At 47.3% G+C, this 17,020-nt stretch overlaps 1 protein-coding gene across 3 annotated transcripts in view; it reads left to right on the top strand.

Annotated features, from left to right (window-relative positions):
• ARHGEF2 (Rho/Rac guanine nucleotide exchange factor 2) overlaps nt 1-17,020 on the top strand; it is a 95,079-nt gene that overhangs the window by 23,811 nt on the left and 54,248 nt on the right. Inside the window, exon 1 of one of the 3 annotated variants that reach the window (XM_033136457.1) lies at nt 15,584-15,679. The exons of the other annotated variants lie outside the window; for them this stretch is intronic. The gene's annotated coding sequence lies outside the window, so the exon portion shown is untranslated. Of the gene's footprint in view, nt 1-15,583; nt 15,680-17,020 lie in introns of those variants that run through there. 3 annotated transcript variants of the gene reach the window in all.

The raw sequence follows: 17,020 nt of genomic DNA on the forward strand, positions 1-17,020 counted from the left end.
AATTTCTAGCTCTTGAGAGGGGGGAATAGGGTCTCCTAACGACTCCCAGCCCCCTTAACAAACAACAGCTCCCAGAATCCTTTAAAGCAGTATCATAGTGCTTTAAATGTAGGGTGCAAATGTGGCCATACAGGGGCAGTCCTTGTTCTGAGCATGGAGTTTGGTGAGGTCACAAGTTACTGGGCAGTCTTAAGAGCAGCATAGCAGGAAACAAGCATATTACCTCAGGTGGGCACAGTTGAGGGGAATGTTCTCCCACATTCATTTCCATAGGACTTTTGCAGAAGGACCTCCCAGTAGATCACACCCCTTGTGTGCCATTTAGATTTTCTCTCCCAGGTTACCACTATGTCCTGGTGCAGCATTGCAGAATTAATAATCCCAGGCAAAGGGGCTGAGAGGCAAATTTCCCTGTTTATGGCTGTTCTCAAACTTCCTCCCTCACCCTGCCATGTTTCTTGAGGGCTCACATGACTGGTCTCAACAATGTGGCCCATTTCCCCCTCTTTCTTCTTCTTAAAGATATATACTGTATATTATTATCAAGTTAAACTGTCTGACCTGCTTGGAACAAAGTTAATACTTGCGACTTATTAAAGGCAAATTATTCCACAGTGTTCCCATTTTAGAACGTCAGGCTGTTCCTGCAAGCAGGAGCTGTGATGACAAGAATAGAGAAGGTGACGCTTTCGGAAGAAGAAGACTTCTGAAATTGTGTTTAGCTAGGTTTACAGCTGAATCTAAGTGTTTTATTATTTATTTACTATTTATTTATTTATTTCATTTATATCCCACCTTTTCCTCTAAGGAGCTCAAGGTAGCATACATGGTTCTCCCCCTCCTCATTTTATTCTCACAACAACCCTGTGAGGTAGGTCAGACCAGCGAGCTTCACTCCCTCAGTTTCCTGGTGGGCAAGTAGGGATATCCTAGCTCCTGGTCCGGCATTCTAACCACTACACCACACTGCCTCTCTCTTCCTCCAGTTTTCCCCTGGGCTGACCTCAGTGGTGGACCTACATTTTTGGGGCCCTGAAGCTTGAACTGTCAAGGGGGCCCCTTTGCAACAAGGTCTGGTTAATGACTTATCTTCTTCAATGGGGTTGTTTCCCAACAGATCACTCCACCCTTAGAGCACCTGACTCTCAAACTTTGGGATTGTTGAAATATATACAACAACAAAAATAATCAATTTGAGTCGTGCAATTCAAATTGGGTCTATTAGACCCAACATTTTAAAGCAATGTGGACTAAAGTCACTTCTGGGGCCCTGAAGCTTAAGCTTCATTAGTTTCATAGTAGATCCGCCCCGGCCGGCCTGTGAAATCATTTGCAGAGGTTTGCAAGGTAATGGACAGTGTGGAGACAGTTATAGCTGTTTCCATCATATGATGACAGTCACCCAGTTAAGCTGATTTGCAGTAGGTTTGAGCCAGGCAAAAGGAAATACGTCTGCATGCATCTTCAGGAATTTACGGCCACATGAGCAATCCCAAGAGTTTTGTGTGTTGGGAGGGGGAGAGAGAGATCTGTGACTGGTTTGTAGTACATCCTGCTGATTTAAATGGTGTCACTGGGGGAACAAGCAGTTACTTGACTGTAGCCCTTCAGGGTGGCTGTGTATGTGAAGGCTTCCCTTTCCCTGCACATGGAGAAACAGTATGCCAAGGGAGACTAGGCTGGCTTCTTTGCTCTGACTTGGCTCTTTATGGTCACAGCATTCCCCCCACCTGCAGTCTTGAAGCGATTCAGCCCAAGAAAACGTTTACCCACTTGATTCCCTTGAAAGTATAAACTGTCCTTTTAAGCAGGGATGGATCTTCCACACAACCTTACTGGCTTCTGATTCCACCCCCCTCCCCAGCCCAATCCAAAGTGCTGGTTTTGACCTATAAAGCTCTACGTGACCTGGAAGGGAGAGGACTATCGATGGCTACTTGCCATGATGGCTATGCTCTGCCTCCACAGTCAGAGGCAGAAATGCTTCTGAATACCAGTTTCTGGAAACCACGGGAAACGACAGGCATTTGGTTGACCACTGTGAGAACAGAATGCTAGGCTAAATGAGACATCGGCCTGATCCAGCAGACTGCTCTAAAGTTCTTACGGGAGTAGCAGGGTACCTGAAGCACCACCTGCTATGGTGTCCTCTGGGTATATCCACCCTGTATAACACCTCCCTACCTCTCTAACCTTTGGACAACACTGCTTATAAGCCTCCAAGCTATAGGGCAGTGGGGATCCTCCTGGCTTTTATCCTGGGAATTGGGAAACTTGCCAGCCGACTTCCTCTAGTCTCTGCTGGATGCAAGAGTCAGCCTGAGTCTCTGCAGAAAGCTTGTATAGCTTGTAGTTTCAGCGCCTGGTGTGTGGGAGATAAGGCGGCCGTGGCCCAAAAAAGCCAGCCAACCTCCAGTATTCTGGATGATAAAGAGTTTATTTTAGAAAAGCAATGATTAAGGAAGGAGGAGCGAGAGATAAGCAGAGTGTAATAATGTAAAATAAAATATAAACTTAGCATCCAGCTCGCCTAACAGTTTGGGGCAAGCTCCAAGGTTCAGCTAACATGCCTGGTGCCAGGGGTTTTCAAGGCCTTCTGGTGAAGACAAAAATCACCGTACCTGTATCTTGGGTGGCCAAGGGGTGGAAGAGGGGAGCCCAAGCCCATGGGCAGAGGACCTGGGAGCATGTGGGGAGGGTTCCAATCATCTCCACCCCATCCCAACACAAATGCATGGTACTGTTTCAACCATGAGGTAGGTTAGGCCGAGAGGCAGTGACTGGTCCAGTGAGCTTCGTGACCGAGTTGGGATTCAAACCCTGGTCTGTCAGGTCCTAGTTCTCATATAATCCCCACAACAACCCTGCGAGGTAGGTTAGGTTGAGAAGCAGTGAGTAGTCTAAGGTCACGCAGGGAGCTTCGTGATTGAGGGCTTGTCCACACTTCTGCTTGTCCCCTGCCTAGAAAGCACAGGCCGGAGTGGTTTTCTGCTTGTCCCATGCTTTCTAGGCATGGGGCTGAGTGGTTTTGCCTTTCCCCTGCAATTTTCCCCTGGGAAATCCACTCTTTAGCACTAAATGGTAATGTGTGGGGAACCCAATTCAGCGTTAAATCACGGGTTTTCAAACGCTGGGCTCCTAGGTCCTAGCCTGACGCTCTGGGGATTCTGGCTTCCAGTTCCTCTGCCCTTCCACATCCAGCCACCATCGTCAAACCACTGAGCCTTTTACTGTGCCCCCCTTGCAATTATTCTTTTATTCACGCTGGTGACACTTTTTCTCTCCGCTCTTCTATTTTAAGTGTCAGGGAAGGTGCTAGGTGCCGTGGGTAGGTTGAGCTTTAGTACGTTTTCCACCCTCACGTCACAAGACCTCCCCACTGTGAGGCAGACGTTCTGGCGTAGTTCTGACTCAGTCCTTCAGAAATACCTTTGCCTTACTGACGCCTACTGCTTCCTGGGGCTGCTCTGCCTCCTGTCCTCATAAGCAGGCAGAGCTGGGACTGGTTATGTGGGGTAAAGCAAAAAAAAGGGGGGGTTGCTCCCAGTGCAGGAAGCATGCTCTCAGCGTAGGGGTCTCACGTTGCCCCTCACCCATTCCCCTCTGAAGAGAGGGTTAGGAAGTTGATGCGAATTTTAATCTCTTTTAGTATTTTAACCTTTTGTACGTTCTAAACTATTGATGTAATCTTGCCTTGATTTTCGTGTTTTATCTTTTTGTAAACCACTTTGAGGTTTGTATGTTTGTTTGCAATCAAGGGGTGTATAAATTTCATGAAATAAAATGAGTTAATAAATTCAGCGCTGCTGGGGCAGACTATGTGTTTGGGCTGTAATGTTGTGGGTTTGCATTCACACGGTCCTGTCTGCCCCAGTTGAGGTGAAGCAGGGATCTTCCCCAGGCCAGGGAGGGCATTTTTATTAGGAAGGACCCATGGTTCCCAGGGTCAGTCTGCAGAGAAAGGCCTGATTTTGGGGAGGGTAGAGAGGCAGCTTGGTTTAAGGCTCAGCTCAGCAAGCCAGTGGCAAAAGCGTTTTCTACACCACCTGTGTACCTTTGGGGCCTAACAGTCTTCAGCCTGTGACTCACACACACATGGTTGTTTCTTGTTTGCCACCTGAGCAAACCTTGAGGGAACCACCTTTGTACCTAAGGCCATGCTGTTTGGATGGAGCGCTGCTGCATGGCATGTTGTTTGTGGGGACTCACTGGGTGGAACACCCATGAAATGTGTGGCAACATGTGGAGCCAGGAACACCTACCCGTGGCCAAAACATCAGGGGCATGTTCGGATCACAACCTCAGGTTCAGCCAGCAGAGTGGGGATGTGCATAGTTCCAGTTGCCTCGCTTCAAAAAGGTTATTGTAGACCTGGAAAAAAGTTCAGAAAAAGCCAACCAAAACAACCAAGGGGATAGAGCAACTCTCCTATGAGGAAAGGTTGCAGCATTTGGGACTTGTTTGATTAGAGAAAAGGCAAGTAACAGGCGACGTGATAGACGTCTGTAAACTTATGCCCGGATTGCTGAGGTGCCATAAAGCACTTTAACTCTTGCCTCCTTGTACTGACCTAGCTTCTCCTCTGACAAGCCAAAAGTCCCTTTTAGGCACCCAACTTTTGCTTTGGGATTTGGGATTCACCCAAATCTGATGCACATCCCTCCTATGCATTAGTGGCAGCCATGAGGGGGTTACGAGGACCACTTTCATGTTTCAGCATCCCATATGGCTGCTTTGATTGAGTGGTACTTTCCACATTAGATGTCATGCCTACATCAGCCTTTTGCCTTGAAACTTCTGCAGAAAGAACTGGCAAAGGGCTCTATGCCTTGCGTCTTTTGGGTTTGGCAATAACTTGCATTTCTTTGGAGTCTCAGGGCTTCCACCCTGCGGTGCCCCCCTCACCAGACCCCCTTGTAGCTTCCATACTGCATGCCAGAAAAAAACCCACCATCTATTTGTTCTTCCAGTGGGCCTGCCCATCCCAGGAAGAGCCCCTGAGTGAGGCTGGGGCCTGATAAGGTTACTGATGAGGGGGTGGGGAGTCCCCGGCTTTGCTTTCTCAGTCACAGAAGCAGGGAGGAAGTCTCACGCTGGCAAAAAAAAAAAGTCCCCGGTGGGGCTGAAGGGGAAGTTTGGGGTGGTTCGATTGGGATCAGTTTCCTCTTGCAAAGTGGGCTGGCTTACTGTAGGTTGTTATAAATAGCAACAGGGTGGGACGGCACTAATGTGACAGACCAGCTATGGGAGATGTCTGGATGGGTGTGGGATGGAGGAATAGCCACTGATGGGGGTGGGCGTAAGTCTGTCCTCAGCAACTAGCTCAGTGGAACCTCCATGACCCAAGGCAGGCCACCTCTGAGTGTCAGCTGCTGAGGAGAAACTGGAAAGCTGCCCTCTCTGTTCATGCCCTGCTTGTGGGTTGCCTAGAAGCATCTGACCAGTCACCATTGGGAACAGGATGCTGGGCAATTGGACGTTTGGCCTGATCCAATAGGAAATGAAGCCCCTCCCTCCTTCCCTGGCCAACATGGAAATCAAATGGGCTGGTGAAGGACTCACCTGTGTGAAATTCCAGATCGCTGATGGCAACCACACGAGTAGTTAACAAAACAGGAACTGGGGCTGAGCTCTGGTTGCGGGTGTTGGTCTGTCCATGCTCCAAACAGGCCTGAGCCAAACCCCAGGTGCTTTTTGCACGGTAAGTGCAGATGCACCATTCTTTGAAGAGGATTTAACCTGGCACTGACCTGCATGCTAAGCCAGTGTTTTTCAACCACTGTTCCGCGGCACACTAGTGTGCTACAAGATGTTGCCTGGTGTGCCGTGGGAAAAATTGTGTTTATTTGATTCCTATTCAAGAGAATTACTTTATATATAGTCAATATAGGCACAGAGTTAAATTTTTTAACATTTTCTAATGGTGGTGTGCCTCGTTATTTTTTTCATAAAACAAGTGTGCCCTTGCACAAAAAAGGTTGAAAAACACTGTGCTAAGCTATTAGTGCCAACTAGCCGTTGGTTACTCAAGCAAGTTGGCCCCTAGGGGGCCAGCGGAAGAACAGGGTGGGATCCCCTTCCATCAGTAATGCTGCTGCTATGGAGCACCTGTTAGGAGGAATCAAGGGGATTAGTTCCTTCCCTCCTTTACCCTGTTTTTTCCAGCCAGATTGTAATTTCAGCCGTTGAAGCAACAGCTGGGTGGGCGTGGAGGCCGCAGCAAGCAGGGAGCCAGTTCCCACAGAAGGCGGAAGACAAATGATCTTTCCCTCAGTCTCTTCCCCCTTCTGCAAACTGCATGGAGTTATAAGATGCAAACCTTCAGAGAGCTCCCAAAACTTTTAAGGCCCAATGTAAAGTGGGGGGCAGACGTGTTTCTGTGCATCTGTGGTTGGGGAACATTGTGCCAATGCTGTTACGCATCGGAGCAGTAACCCCATTTAAACATGGTGTTGACTGTGGATATTTCATAGAATCATAGAAGTGCAGAGTTAGAAGAGACCCCAAGGGTCATCTAGAGCAACCCCCTGCAATGCACTTGGGTGTGCACAGAAAACAGCACAGAAGTAAGAATTCAGCCATGTGCAGCTTTTCCTTTCACTCTTCTACAGCGATGGGAGAAACTGCATTCAACAGACTTTTCCCTTGGGTGCCACTTTTGAAACTGTTTGTCATGCACACTTAACTTACTGGGGGAAAAGCACCGTTCAGCTTAGTGGGCTTTTACTTTGCTTATTGATTTGAAATATTTTTATTATGCCACCTTTTGTACAAATCCCTAGGTGCTTTACAGCAGCCAGACCCAACGTTGGGTGCCTCCAGACCAGTCACTGTTTTGCATAGCATAAATTTAGGTTTGCACAGTTAAAGTGGGTTAATGCCATCTTGCACCCAAGGTGCAACAAGCCCTCCTTTAAAATGAATACATATGGATTATTACAGTTTGGAAAGAGACTGAGAAATGGACTGAAAAGTGTGGGAGGAAGGAATGATTCAGCACCCTGCAACCATACTGAGATGAATGCTCACTAGATGGTACTTGGGGTCCCTTCCAGCATTACAGTTCTATGATATAGCCTTCATGAAGCAAATCAGGATGAAGGGGCTCGATAAACTGGTCATTCTGAGCTGCCCCAATCGAACTTTCAAGTAAATAGGCACAGAATAGGCTGGTTTAGGGATGGGAGCCTTCTCTGGTCCTGGTCCTGGTCCACATAACAGGCTCTGTTCTCCAGTCTGAGAGGGTAGGCTTGTCTCATGAGGCAATCTGTTTGGCCTTGGCATTGCCACACTTTGCTTCTGGCACAGCTCCTGTGCCTTTAACAGCTGCAGAATGTGCAAAGAGTCAACAGCTGCACTTTTGCTGGCCTGAGATACTGAGACAGGGAGTTTGCCAATTGGGGCCTTTGGCCTTGGCAGGGCCTGAGGCAGAACAGTTCTGGGGCCGGGGAAGGCAGCAGGTGAAGGAACCAGGAAGGGGATGGCTTCCCCAGAGGAAGAGAGCCAGTAGGAGTTAGACTGTCAGACTAGGACTATGGAGAGACCAGAGTTCAAATCCTCACTTGGCCATGTAGCTCCCTGAGTGACCTGTATGGCACCAGGTGTTTTCTCCACTCCTGAGCTAGAGATATAAAAATTCACCTCAGGAGCTGAAGGCCTCTTCTTGCCTTACCTCAGGGAACTTGACAACCCAGTGAAACATGTAGATGAATTTTCAACATAATTTAATATAAAAACACCACAAACACAGAGAACGATGTCCTTGTAGGTAATGCAGCTATCCTAGAAGAAGGAGCGGGAGCAGAAACAGCCGCTGAAGTGTCGGTTGGCAATTTTGTTATTCTTGAGTTTGAGACGGGGAAATTGAAAAGAAAATTGGTTGGCCAGGTGATGCCAATAATAAGGGGACCTGTAACGTTTGTATTCCCTGAAAATAATGATAAACGTTGGGTTGAAAAGAAACAAATCATGAGGGTGTAGCCACAGCTAACTTTAAATTCCCCAGGACATTACAACTTCCCACATGGACCTGATGCTCAACTGTAACTACCGTGTTTCTCCTAAAATAAGACACCGTCTTATATTTTTTTTTGCTCAAAAAAACACAGTATGGCTTATTTTCAGGGGATGTCTTATTTTAACCGTGTCGCATCGGTACGCTGCATAGCCACGCCTCCCCAGGCTGTTTTAATGGGAGGTACCACGTCACTATGGCTTATTTTTGGGGTATGGCTTATTTTTGGGGAACGGCTTATATTTCGCAAATGCATAGAAATCCTGCTATGGCTTATTTTATGGCTATGTCTTATTTTAGGAGAAACAGGGTAGTGAATACCTGGTAAAATGCCATATGCAAAGGGTCTTTCTTTGGAAGCAATTATTTGTGAGTGTCTATCCATTAATTAACACAGGTTACATTGGCCATGTTATTTCCTAATTTTATTTTATTTCATATATTTATACACCACTTTTTTAAAATAAAAAACCCTCAGAGTGGTTATGTTGGCCACAGGTAATTTGCAGGAAAACCTTTTCCCCACACTTTCAAATAAACATTACCATAAATTTGACACTTGCCCACGAAACATTAGTATGTTGCCACAGATGAAATTATTTTTTATTCATACTTTTAGAGAAAACATTTGCCTTATTTATGTATTGATTGCATTTATACCTCAGTTGTGAAACTGTTACATTGGTCGCATCTTTTAAAACACAATGAAAAGAAAGCATTTAAACTATCTGCAGCATACTTCTTGAATATTTTTGTAGGGAAGATCAAGCCAGTCCAGTTAACACACAAATATTTTAATCTTAATTGGAATTCAGATAATATTACATGTACCTAAAACACAAGAGATTGTGTAAAGAAGCTTCCAAATGTCACATTGGTCACTACAGTATTGCCCTTTGGCACTTTTTCCATTGGGTTGAGTTGGCCCTTTACAATGTGCCCTCTTGCTGTCACCGTGGCTGAACATAAAACAAGTTTTGGAAATTATTATATCTCTGCAACAGCTGCCACCTCTCCTTGCACACCTAGCTGGGGGAGAAAAGCATTTTGTTTGCTCTCGCCTCCCCTGCAAAAAGCAGACCCCACATTCCAAAGGGAGGACACTGCACCTTTTGTCTAACCCATTTTCCATTGTCCTTCGTCGTAGTTTCCTGCCTTTTGCACGTCCTGTTGAGCTGAGTGAATTTATTGTGTGTCGAATTCCTTTGCCTCTAATTCATTTTATGTTTCTCAGATGCTTTTTAGGCCTAAGGGAAATATTCCCTCCTTGTCTCTTTGTAGTTTTTCATTCTCTTCTGGTCAGAAATATACCATACCCACCCACCCCTCTTTTAGATTGGTAGCATTTCCATGCTCCTTCTGAAGATTGGCTGTGCACCAGCTGATGGCTCCCCTTTTGCCTTAGGACCCACTTACTGCTCCTTCATGTTTTAGTTCCTACATTTCAAGCACTTAATGGACACAGAGCTGATTTTGAGGGCCTTTGTCATGCAGAGAAATGGCTGTGTCTGCTTCTCAGTGAGAAGATCAGAATTCAGTTGTGCCCAAAGTACATGCTTAAGGATATTTGAACCCTGTGTCTTTGGTACATTGTGCAAATCAAGCATCTTTCCATAGTATTTATTTTTGCATAATTTTATTCTGGTTTTGTTAGCCATAGAGAAGAATAATTCATAGTGGAGAATAATCAGTTGGGGTTTAGGGCTGTCACATGGAAGATGGAGGAAGCCTGTTTTCTTCTGCTCCGGAGGCTATGACCCAAACCAATGGATTCAAATGGAGGTGCTTTTTCGTCTATAATTAATTTTAAAGACTATTCCCTGGTATCGAAAGTAGGGTTCAGAGATCAGTGTTAGGGGATTCCCTGTTCTGCTTAACCCCCACCCCCTGCAATTTCCTTTTCCTGCTCCACCCCCCCTCCCCAAGGAAAGGCTCTTTCTTTAATTACTCATATTAATGAATCCTGGAGAGGTGGCCCATGGAGCCATTGTGCTGGGGCAAGGTCTGAGGATGTGTAAGGGCTGGGCGATGAGTTTCAATCAAGGCAGCCAGGCCCTGCTGTTAATGCTCCTTGGGATTAATTGCTTGCACCACTGCTGGTTCCACTTAAGCCAGGAAGCGAAAGATAATTAAAAAAGAAAAGAAAAAAGGAATGGCTGAAAAGCAGCAGCTTCTACTCTTAATTTGACAGGCAGGCTGGGAGGGGAATAAAGAGGAGAAGAGCTAAATAATCAGGAGATGGGGAGGGAAGCAGCAGCAGTTGTGCTGCGATAAATGTAGACGGTGCCCTCAAACAAACACATCTTGTTGTTGTTGTTGTTCAGTCGTTCAGTCGTGTCCGACTCTTCGTGACCCCATGGACCAGAGCACGCCAGGCACGCCTATCCTTCACTGCCTCCCGCAGTTTGGCCAAACTCATGTTAGTAGCTTCGAGAAACACATCTAGGGCTTTACATTTTTTTGTCATTTGGGATATGTGCAGATGCAGTTAACAACATATAGTAGTGCATTTAAAATGAAAATAACATTTTCTAAACATGTTGCTTTTGAATGTGAGTGGTCTGAAGTATTCCCCCCTGCAAATGGATGAAGTTCTATAGATGCGCACTGATGGTTTTCATAGAATTGTATATCTTGGGCCCTCTAGTCCAACCCCTTGCAATGCAGGAATCCAGCCCACAGTCATCCCTGGATGGGCTTGAACCACCAGCCTTCTGGTTAACAGCAAGACGGTCAACGTCCAGGTTTTCCTCCATACCAGAAAAGGATGGAAGAGGATGAGAATTTTAATAGTAGCGTGCATGTGTATTTCAATGTCAGTTCGGACATCATTTTTTAGATCCCCAATATGTAAAAATGGGTTCAAGCTCCTCTTGTGAAGAGAGGTGGTGCGCAGACAATCACTGGGTAGGTTTATAAAGTTACAGATCAAGCATGAGGAACTTCCTGCCTATTGGCCACATGTGGCCCTCCAGGCATCTGTCTCTGGCCCTCAGGACTCTCACTGTCCCTGTTCCATGCCCTCAGGTGCTTTTGCCTGGCTGTGATGATGTCTTCTGTGGTGCCTTCAGACTTGGAAGAGGGTGTCAAGTGCATCCCATGAGTTTAGGTTTGTGCAATCATGATGGATCTCTCTTTTGCCCCTAGCACAGCAAGCCCACTTAAAAAAAACAAGAAAAAAGAATCAAGCTTTTGCAGTTTGGAAAGTGACAGGGAAATGCTCTGGAAAGTGTGGGATAAACAAAGACTGAATGGGAAGGTGTTTACTGCCACCCCCCGCCCACAAGTGAATTAGGATAAATGCACAAACAAATCAGAATAAATGTTCGATAAAGACTGTAAATAGTCTAACCTCCAGATAAGCTTTGTGCAAGCAAATCAGGATGAATGTGCTCAGTACACAACAGGTCATCTGGAGGAACCCATCCTTGCCTGGGTGCAGACTGTGGACACATAGATGTGCAGGTGTGTTGAAACCTCTGGCTTTTGGGTGGCTGGAATGTTGCCTCCTATACGGAATCGCATTCACGGGCTGGACTGCTTCTGCCTCTAGCCCTGCCCTCCACTGGCATGCAGCCTCTAGAAGTTTGCCCATGAGGGAACGCAGCTCTCCTTGAGCTGAAAAAGTTTTCCAACTCATTACGTAGTGTAGGGAAAGTAGATTGAGGGGGGTGGGAATCCCTCTCCTATAATACTAGAACTCAGGGTCCACCAAAGGAACTAAGGGGCAGTAAATACAGCACAGATTAAAGGAAATACTTCACACAGTGCATACCTCATCCTAGGAATACATCACTGTAAGATGTGGCAAAAGCCGCTGTCTGTCTTTAGAAGACCTTTAAAAGGGAAGTTTGACACGTCCATGGAGGAAGTTGGCTCTAGCAACTGCAACCAGTCATGACAGCAACACGGAGCCTCCATCTTTTGAAGCAGGACACCTCTGAGCATCCTGTGCTGCTGCCTTCATGTCCTGCTTGTGGCCTTTCCTGAAGCACCATACGTTGTGACTTCTTGAGCTTTGCTCCTTCACAGAACTGGGTGGATTATTCATTTCTAAAATGTTCAGTTTGAGGGCTCAACATTGATTCTCTGATCTGGAAGCTCTGCTCCCTTAATCCTATATCAAGGAACCAGGGAGGGACAGGCACTCTGCACATGCTCATAATATTGCAGGTCTGAGCCCAGGCATGGAAATGTGTTTTGCTGGCAGAATTCAGCTCTGCAGCAGAGCAACGCTCCTCCTCATCCTAGATACGTTGAGTCCGATTGTGCATAATTGGTGATGAGCTATAGAAGCACTTTGCAGCTGTTCCAAAGTGCTCTTGTTGTTCCACTATATGTTCCAAGACTGACTGTGTAGCCAATCCCTAAACTGACTACCTCCAGATTGCTCTGCATTGTCTTTTAAGAGGCTTGATGTCAGCTGAAGATTCCATCTCTGGTCTCTTGAGACCTAACAGAATGACTGTGGGTGTTCTCCTCCACCATAATGTTCCCCGGGATAAATATAGTTATCTCCATAAGGCTGGTGTTAGCTTCTCCCTCTTAAAATTTTGGATGTTGAAGGCTATGCTTTTCTTATTTGGAGAGAGGGAACACCAAATCCCTGAGGGTGGGAACGGAAAGGGGATGGGGTGGGGGTGACATGGGAGTTGAGTTTTCATTCTTCCTCGAGTGGGCCTTCTTGCCAACTTTAGTTGGAAAGAATGACACAGAGCTTGGACCTTTTTTTAGAAAGCACCAAACCATCCTCAAGTTGATCTCTGGCCAGGATTTATTTTTTAAAAACTGCTCAGTAATGCAGGGTACCTGTTTTCTCCAACTATGCAACTTGAGAAGCAACATTTAAACTTGGCCTGGGGGATTTCGGTTTTATATCACTCAGAAGAAAAAGATGGGCAATGGGCATTTTTTTGAGGTGTGGGGGAGCCACGTAAGTGCTGGGCTCCAGGGACTCTTGCTCGCTAGAAAAACAGGGCAAGGATGAACCGATGTAACACTGTCTCACACCACCACACCCAATGCACACTTAAATCACATGCCTTCGCCCAGAGAATCCTGGGAATTGTAGTTTTCCCACCCACGTAGCCGCAATTCCAAACACCCTTAACAAACTACAGCTTCCAGGATTCTTGGGAGGGGGGGAAGCATGTGCTTTAAATGTGTGGTGTGGATCTGGAGGTTGTTTGTATCAGAGCTGCTACCCTGAGACATATGGCAAGGGTGGAACAACATGTGACCAGCCAAGCATTTATGATGGCCAGAGCCGTCTTAAGGGGATCTGCCGCCCTGGCGCGGCTATCCCTCTGGCGCCCCCGCCATGCCGCCTCTCCGCCGCCTCCCTCCCACGCTTGCCGCCCCTTGGGAGGGGGGTGGGCGAGCGGGGGATGAGGGGCGTGGCGCTGGAGCGGCGCGGGGCTCTGCGCGCCCTTCCAGCGCTTCCGGGATGGGAGGCGAGGGCGGCCGGCTCGCGCTCCGCGCGCAGCTGGACGGCGCGGCGCGGCTGGGCAGCTCGCGCTGCATCGGGCGGGCGGCCGGCTGCGTGCGGAGCGCGAGCTGCCCGGCTGCGCCGCGCCATCCGGTTGCGCGCGGGAGCGCGAGCCGGCTGCCCTCGCCTCCCGTCCCGGAAGCGCTGGAAGGGCGCGCAGAGCTCCTGTGCTCTGCTGGGCAGCCAGAGGGCGTGGCGTGGCCGGCCAGCTCCCTTGCCGGGAGTCAGAGGGCGCTGCCGGCAGGCGCTGCCAGCGGGGCTGGAGGGCGGAGGCGCCCTCCAGGCCATTGCGCCCTGGTGCGCCGCGCCACCAGCCCCAATGGATGAGACGGCTCTGATGATGGCCCATGACCAGCTTGACAGATGTGTTCTGGGCCAGCTAAGTCTTGGGTGGGGGGTGGGTTGTGAGGCCCGCAGACCCTGCTGGTTTGTAGACCAGGCCCTGATCTCTCCATAGTGGGTTGCTGGCCAGTCACATGCAAAAGCTGACCCGTGGCAGTTTTTTGACAGTTTGTAAAATCCAAGAAGTGGCAAAACTCTTGCTCGCAGCTTCACTTCTAAAGAGGGAGTGCTGTTTGCTTGTTATTGCCTTTATATCTCACCTTTCTTTCAAGGAGCTCAAGGTGGTGAACTGTGTTCTCCCCCCACCCCAGTCCACCAAAAGTACAGTATATGCCTTTTTGTGCTCCAATGAACTTCACACCCTATCCCACACCTATCACTAGGATTTGTTGTTGTTGTTATTTTATTGCATTTATATCCCACCTTTTTCTATCCCACCTTGGATCAGTCTCTCTCTCTCTCTCTCTCTCTCTCTCTCTCTCTCTCAGCCTAACATGCCCTACAGATACAGGTAGGTAGCCGTGTTGGTCTGTCATATTCAAAACAAAATAAAAAATAAAAAAATATCCTTCCAGTAGCACCTTAGAGACCAACTAAGTTTGTTCTTGGTATGAGCTTTTGTGTGCATGCACACTTCTTCAGATACACTGAAACAGAAGTCACCAGACCCTTATATATAGTGAGGGAGTGGGGAGGGGTATTACTCAGAAGGATGGTGGGAATGGCTAAAAATAGCTTTGTCATGTATAATGAGATAAGAATCCAATGTCTTTGTTCAGACCAGGTCTCTCCATGGTTTTAAGTTTGGTAATGAGTTGCAATTCAGCAACTTCTCTCTCTAGTCTATTTCTGAAATTCCTTTGTAATAAGACAGCTGCTTTGAGATCTTGTATAGAATGTCCTGGGAGATTGAAGTGTTCTCCTACTGGTTTCTCTGTCTTGTGATTCCTGATATCAGATTTATGTCCATTTATCCTTTGGCGTAGGGTTTGGCCCGTTTGTCCAATATAGAGAGCTGAAGGGCATTGTTGGCATTTGATGGCATACACCAGGCACGTCCAACAGGTAGATCGTGATCTACTGGTAGATCACTGGACGCCTGCAGTAGATCACTGGTAGATCACTGGCTCTCCTAAAAAAGATCAACATTTTTGCCTGACATTTTTTACCTAAACCCCCCAAAAGTGGGTAGATCACCGCCAGTTTTTAACTCTGTTAGTAGATCGCAGTCTCTTGGGAGTTGACCACCCCTGGCATACACAATGTTAGAAGATGAGCAATTAAATAGTCCTGAGATGGTATGTTTGATGTTGTTGGGGCCAGTTATGGTGTTGTCGGGGTGTATGTGGCAGCAAAGTTGGCATCTGGGTTTATTGCAGGCTCTGGTACCAGTGCCCTACAGAGTTTCTGAGGCTAAAATGAGGAGAGGGAGAGCCATGGTTGCCCCTTGAGCTCCTTGGACGAAAGTACCGGTAATTTGAAACAATCCTGTGCACATGCTTGTTGTGTGTGTGGGTGTGAGAGAGAGACAGGGTGACCTACTAAAATGCAGGGTTTGGAAGCTTTGCTGAAGCTGCTGCTGAGACCCAGTTGACCTCAGTTAATGAATAGCCCGGAAGGTCAAGGAAAAGGAAATTCCCCCCTTGTGAGTCGCAGTCAAATGCCTTGAGGCAGGGGTGGGCTCTGCAGCCTCAGCCAGAGAGTCATTTTGTTTTCGTAGAACCGGGTCAGTCAAAGCGGGATATCTAGTTGGTGTGGCAGGCAGAGAAGAGCCATTCTTTTACTCCAGCAGCTGCAAAGCTAGCCAAGAGGCTTTGTGCCCCAACCATTATTGAGTAAGTTGCTTTCCTAACCCCTCCCCAACACAGTGAGGCCAAGTGGGGGCTTGAGAGTGGAGGAGACTCAGAACAAAGATTGGGAAGAACGGGAGGGAGAGAGATGAATTTCTAAAAGTTTATGATGTTGTTGTCTGTCTGCAGTTTGACCCCTAATCTCAGATGGCCGGGAGGGGTGGAGAGAATGGCACACTCTGCTTGTATTGAAGGCACTCTTGTGTCACTTCACATGTTCTAGGACTGTTTTCCTTCAAACTATGTTCTGGGATTGAGGTCTAGCTCAGGTGAGGCCCCAGAGAACACCCAGGCATTTTGCTCCTGAAAGAAAGTGTTGAGCAGTTCAGCAGGGGATAGTTACAGGTGGGTAGCCGTGTTGGTCTGCCATAGTCAAAACAAAATCGAAAATTCTTTCTAGTAGCACCTTAGAGACCAACTGAGTTTGTTCCTGGTATGAGCTTTCGTATGCATGCACACTTCTTCAGATACACTGAAACAGAAGGGGATAGTTAACAAGGGGTGGGAGGGTCGGGTGGGGAGATAATTTGTGAAACGGCAAGCAGCTCTGAATACAAATTAACATGAAAATCTGGGTTTATTACCTTTAACAGTGGCAATCAATCTTTTGCACAAATGGGTCAGTCAAAATTGCACAAATGGGTCAGTCAAAGGCCTTGCATCCATCTTGTTGCCTTCCCTGTGGTCCACTTTTAAACTGCAAGCTCCTTGGGTCAGAGACTGGTCACTTTCTCATGGGAAGCCACCGTATACTGAGCCAGATCACTGGCCCATCTGGCTCAGTATTGTCTACAACTGGCTGGTAGTGTTTCTCCAGCATTTGAAGAAGGTGTTTCTCACAGCTGTATCTGGAGTTTCTGGGGACCGATCTTGGGACCGTCGGCATTCAAGGTAGATGCTACTGAGCTGCAGCCCTTCCCCTAACATGGAGTGCCCCAGCTTCTCTCTCTCCCCCTTTGAAGGTCACTCTCAGTTGTGCTCCAAGGTGGAATATGGCTAGGGCCACAGAAGGGGAAAAGACCACCCCAAACCTAAATGAAGGAATGTTTCCTCTTTCAGACTTGGGGTGCTCAGCTGGACACACACCTACACACCCCTGAAGTGGCAAAGTCAGCCTCTGCCTTGAGCTAGATTAAGAACTTTGAGAACTTAAAGAAGAAAAGTCACTTGATCCAGGGACAGTCCACATATATATTGGCCCATTCCTATTTTTCTTAATGGTGACATGGACCATTCATAATGTAAGAATATTCTTAACAACTGTGAGCAGGGCAGTGAGGTGGGGTAAGTGAAGACAAGCTGCGACAATTAACAATAATGTTCACC

The sequence above is a fragment of the Lacerta agilis genome, chromosome 17, assembly GCF_009819535.1.
Source record: "Lacerta agilis isolate rLacAgi1 chromosome 17, rLacAgi1.pri, whole genome shotgun sequence".
Classification (NCBI taxonomy): Eukaryota; Metazoa; Chordata; class Lepidosauria; order Squamata; family Lacertidae; genus Lacerta; species Lacerta agilis.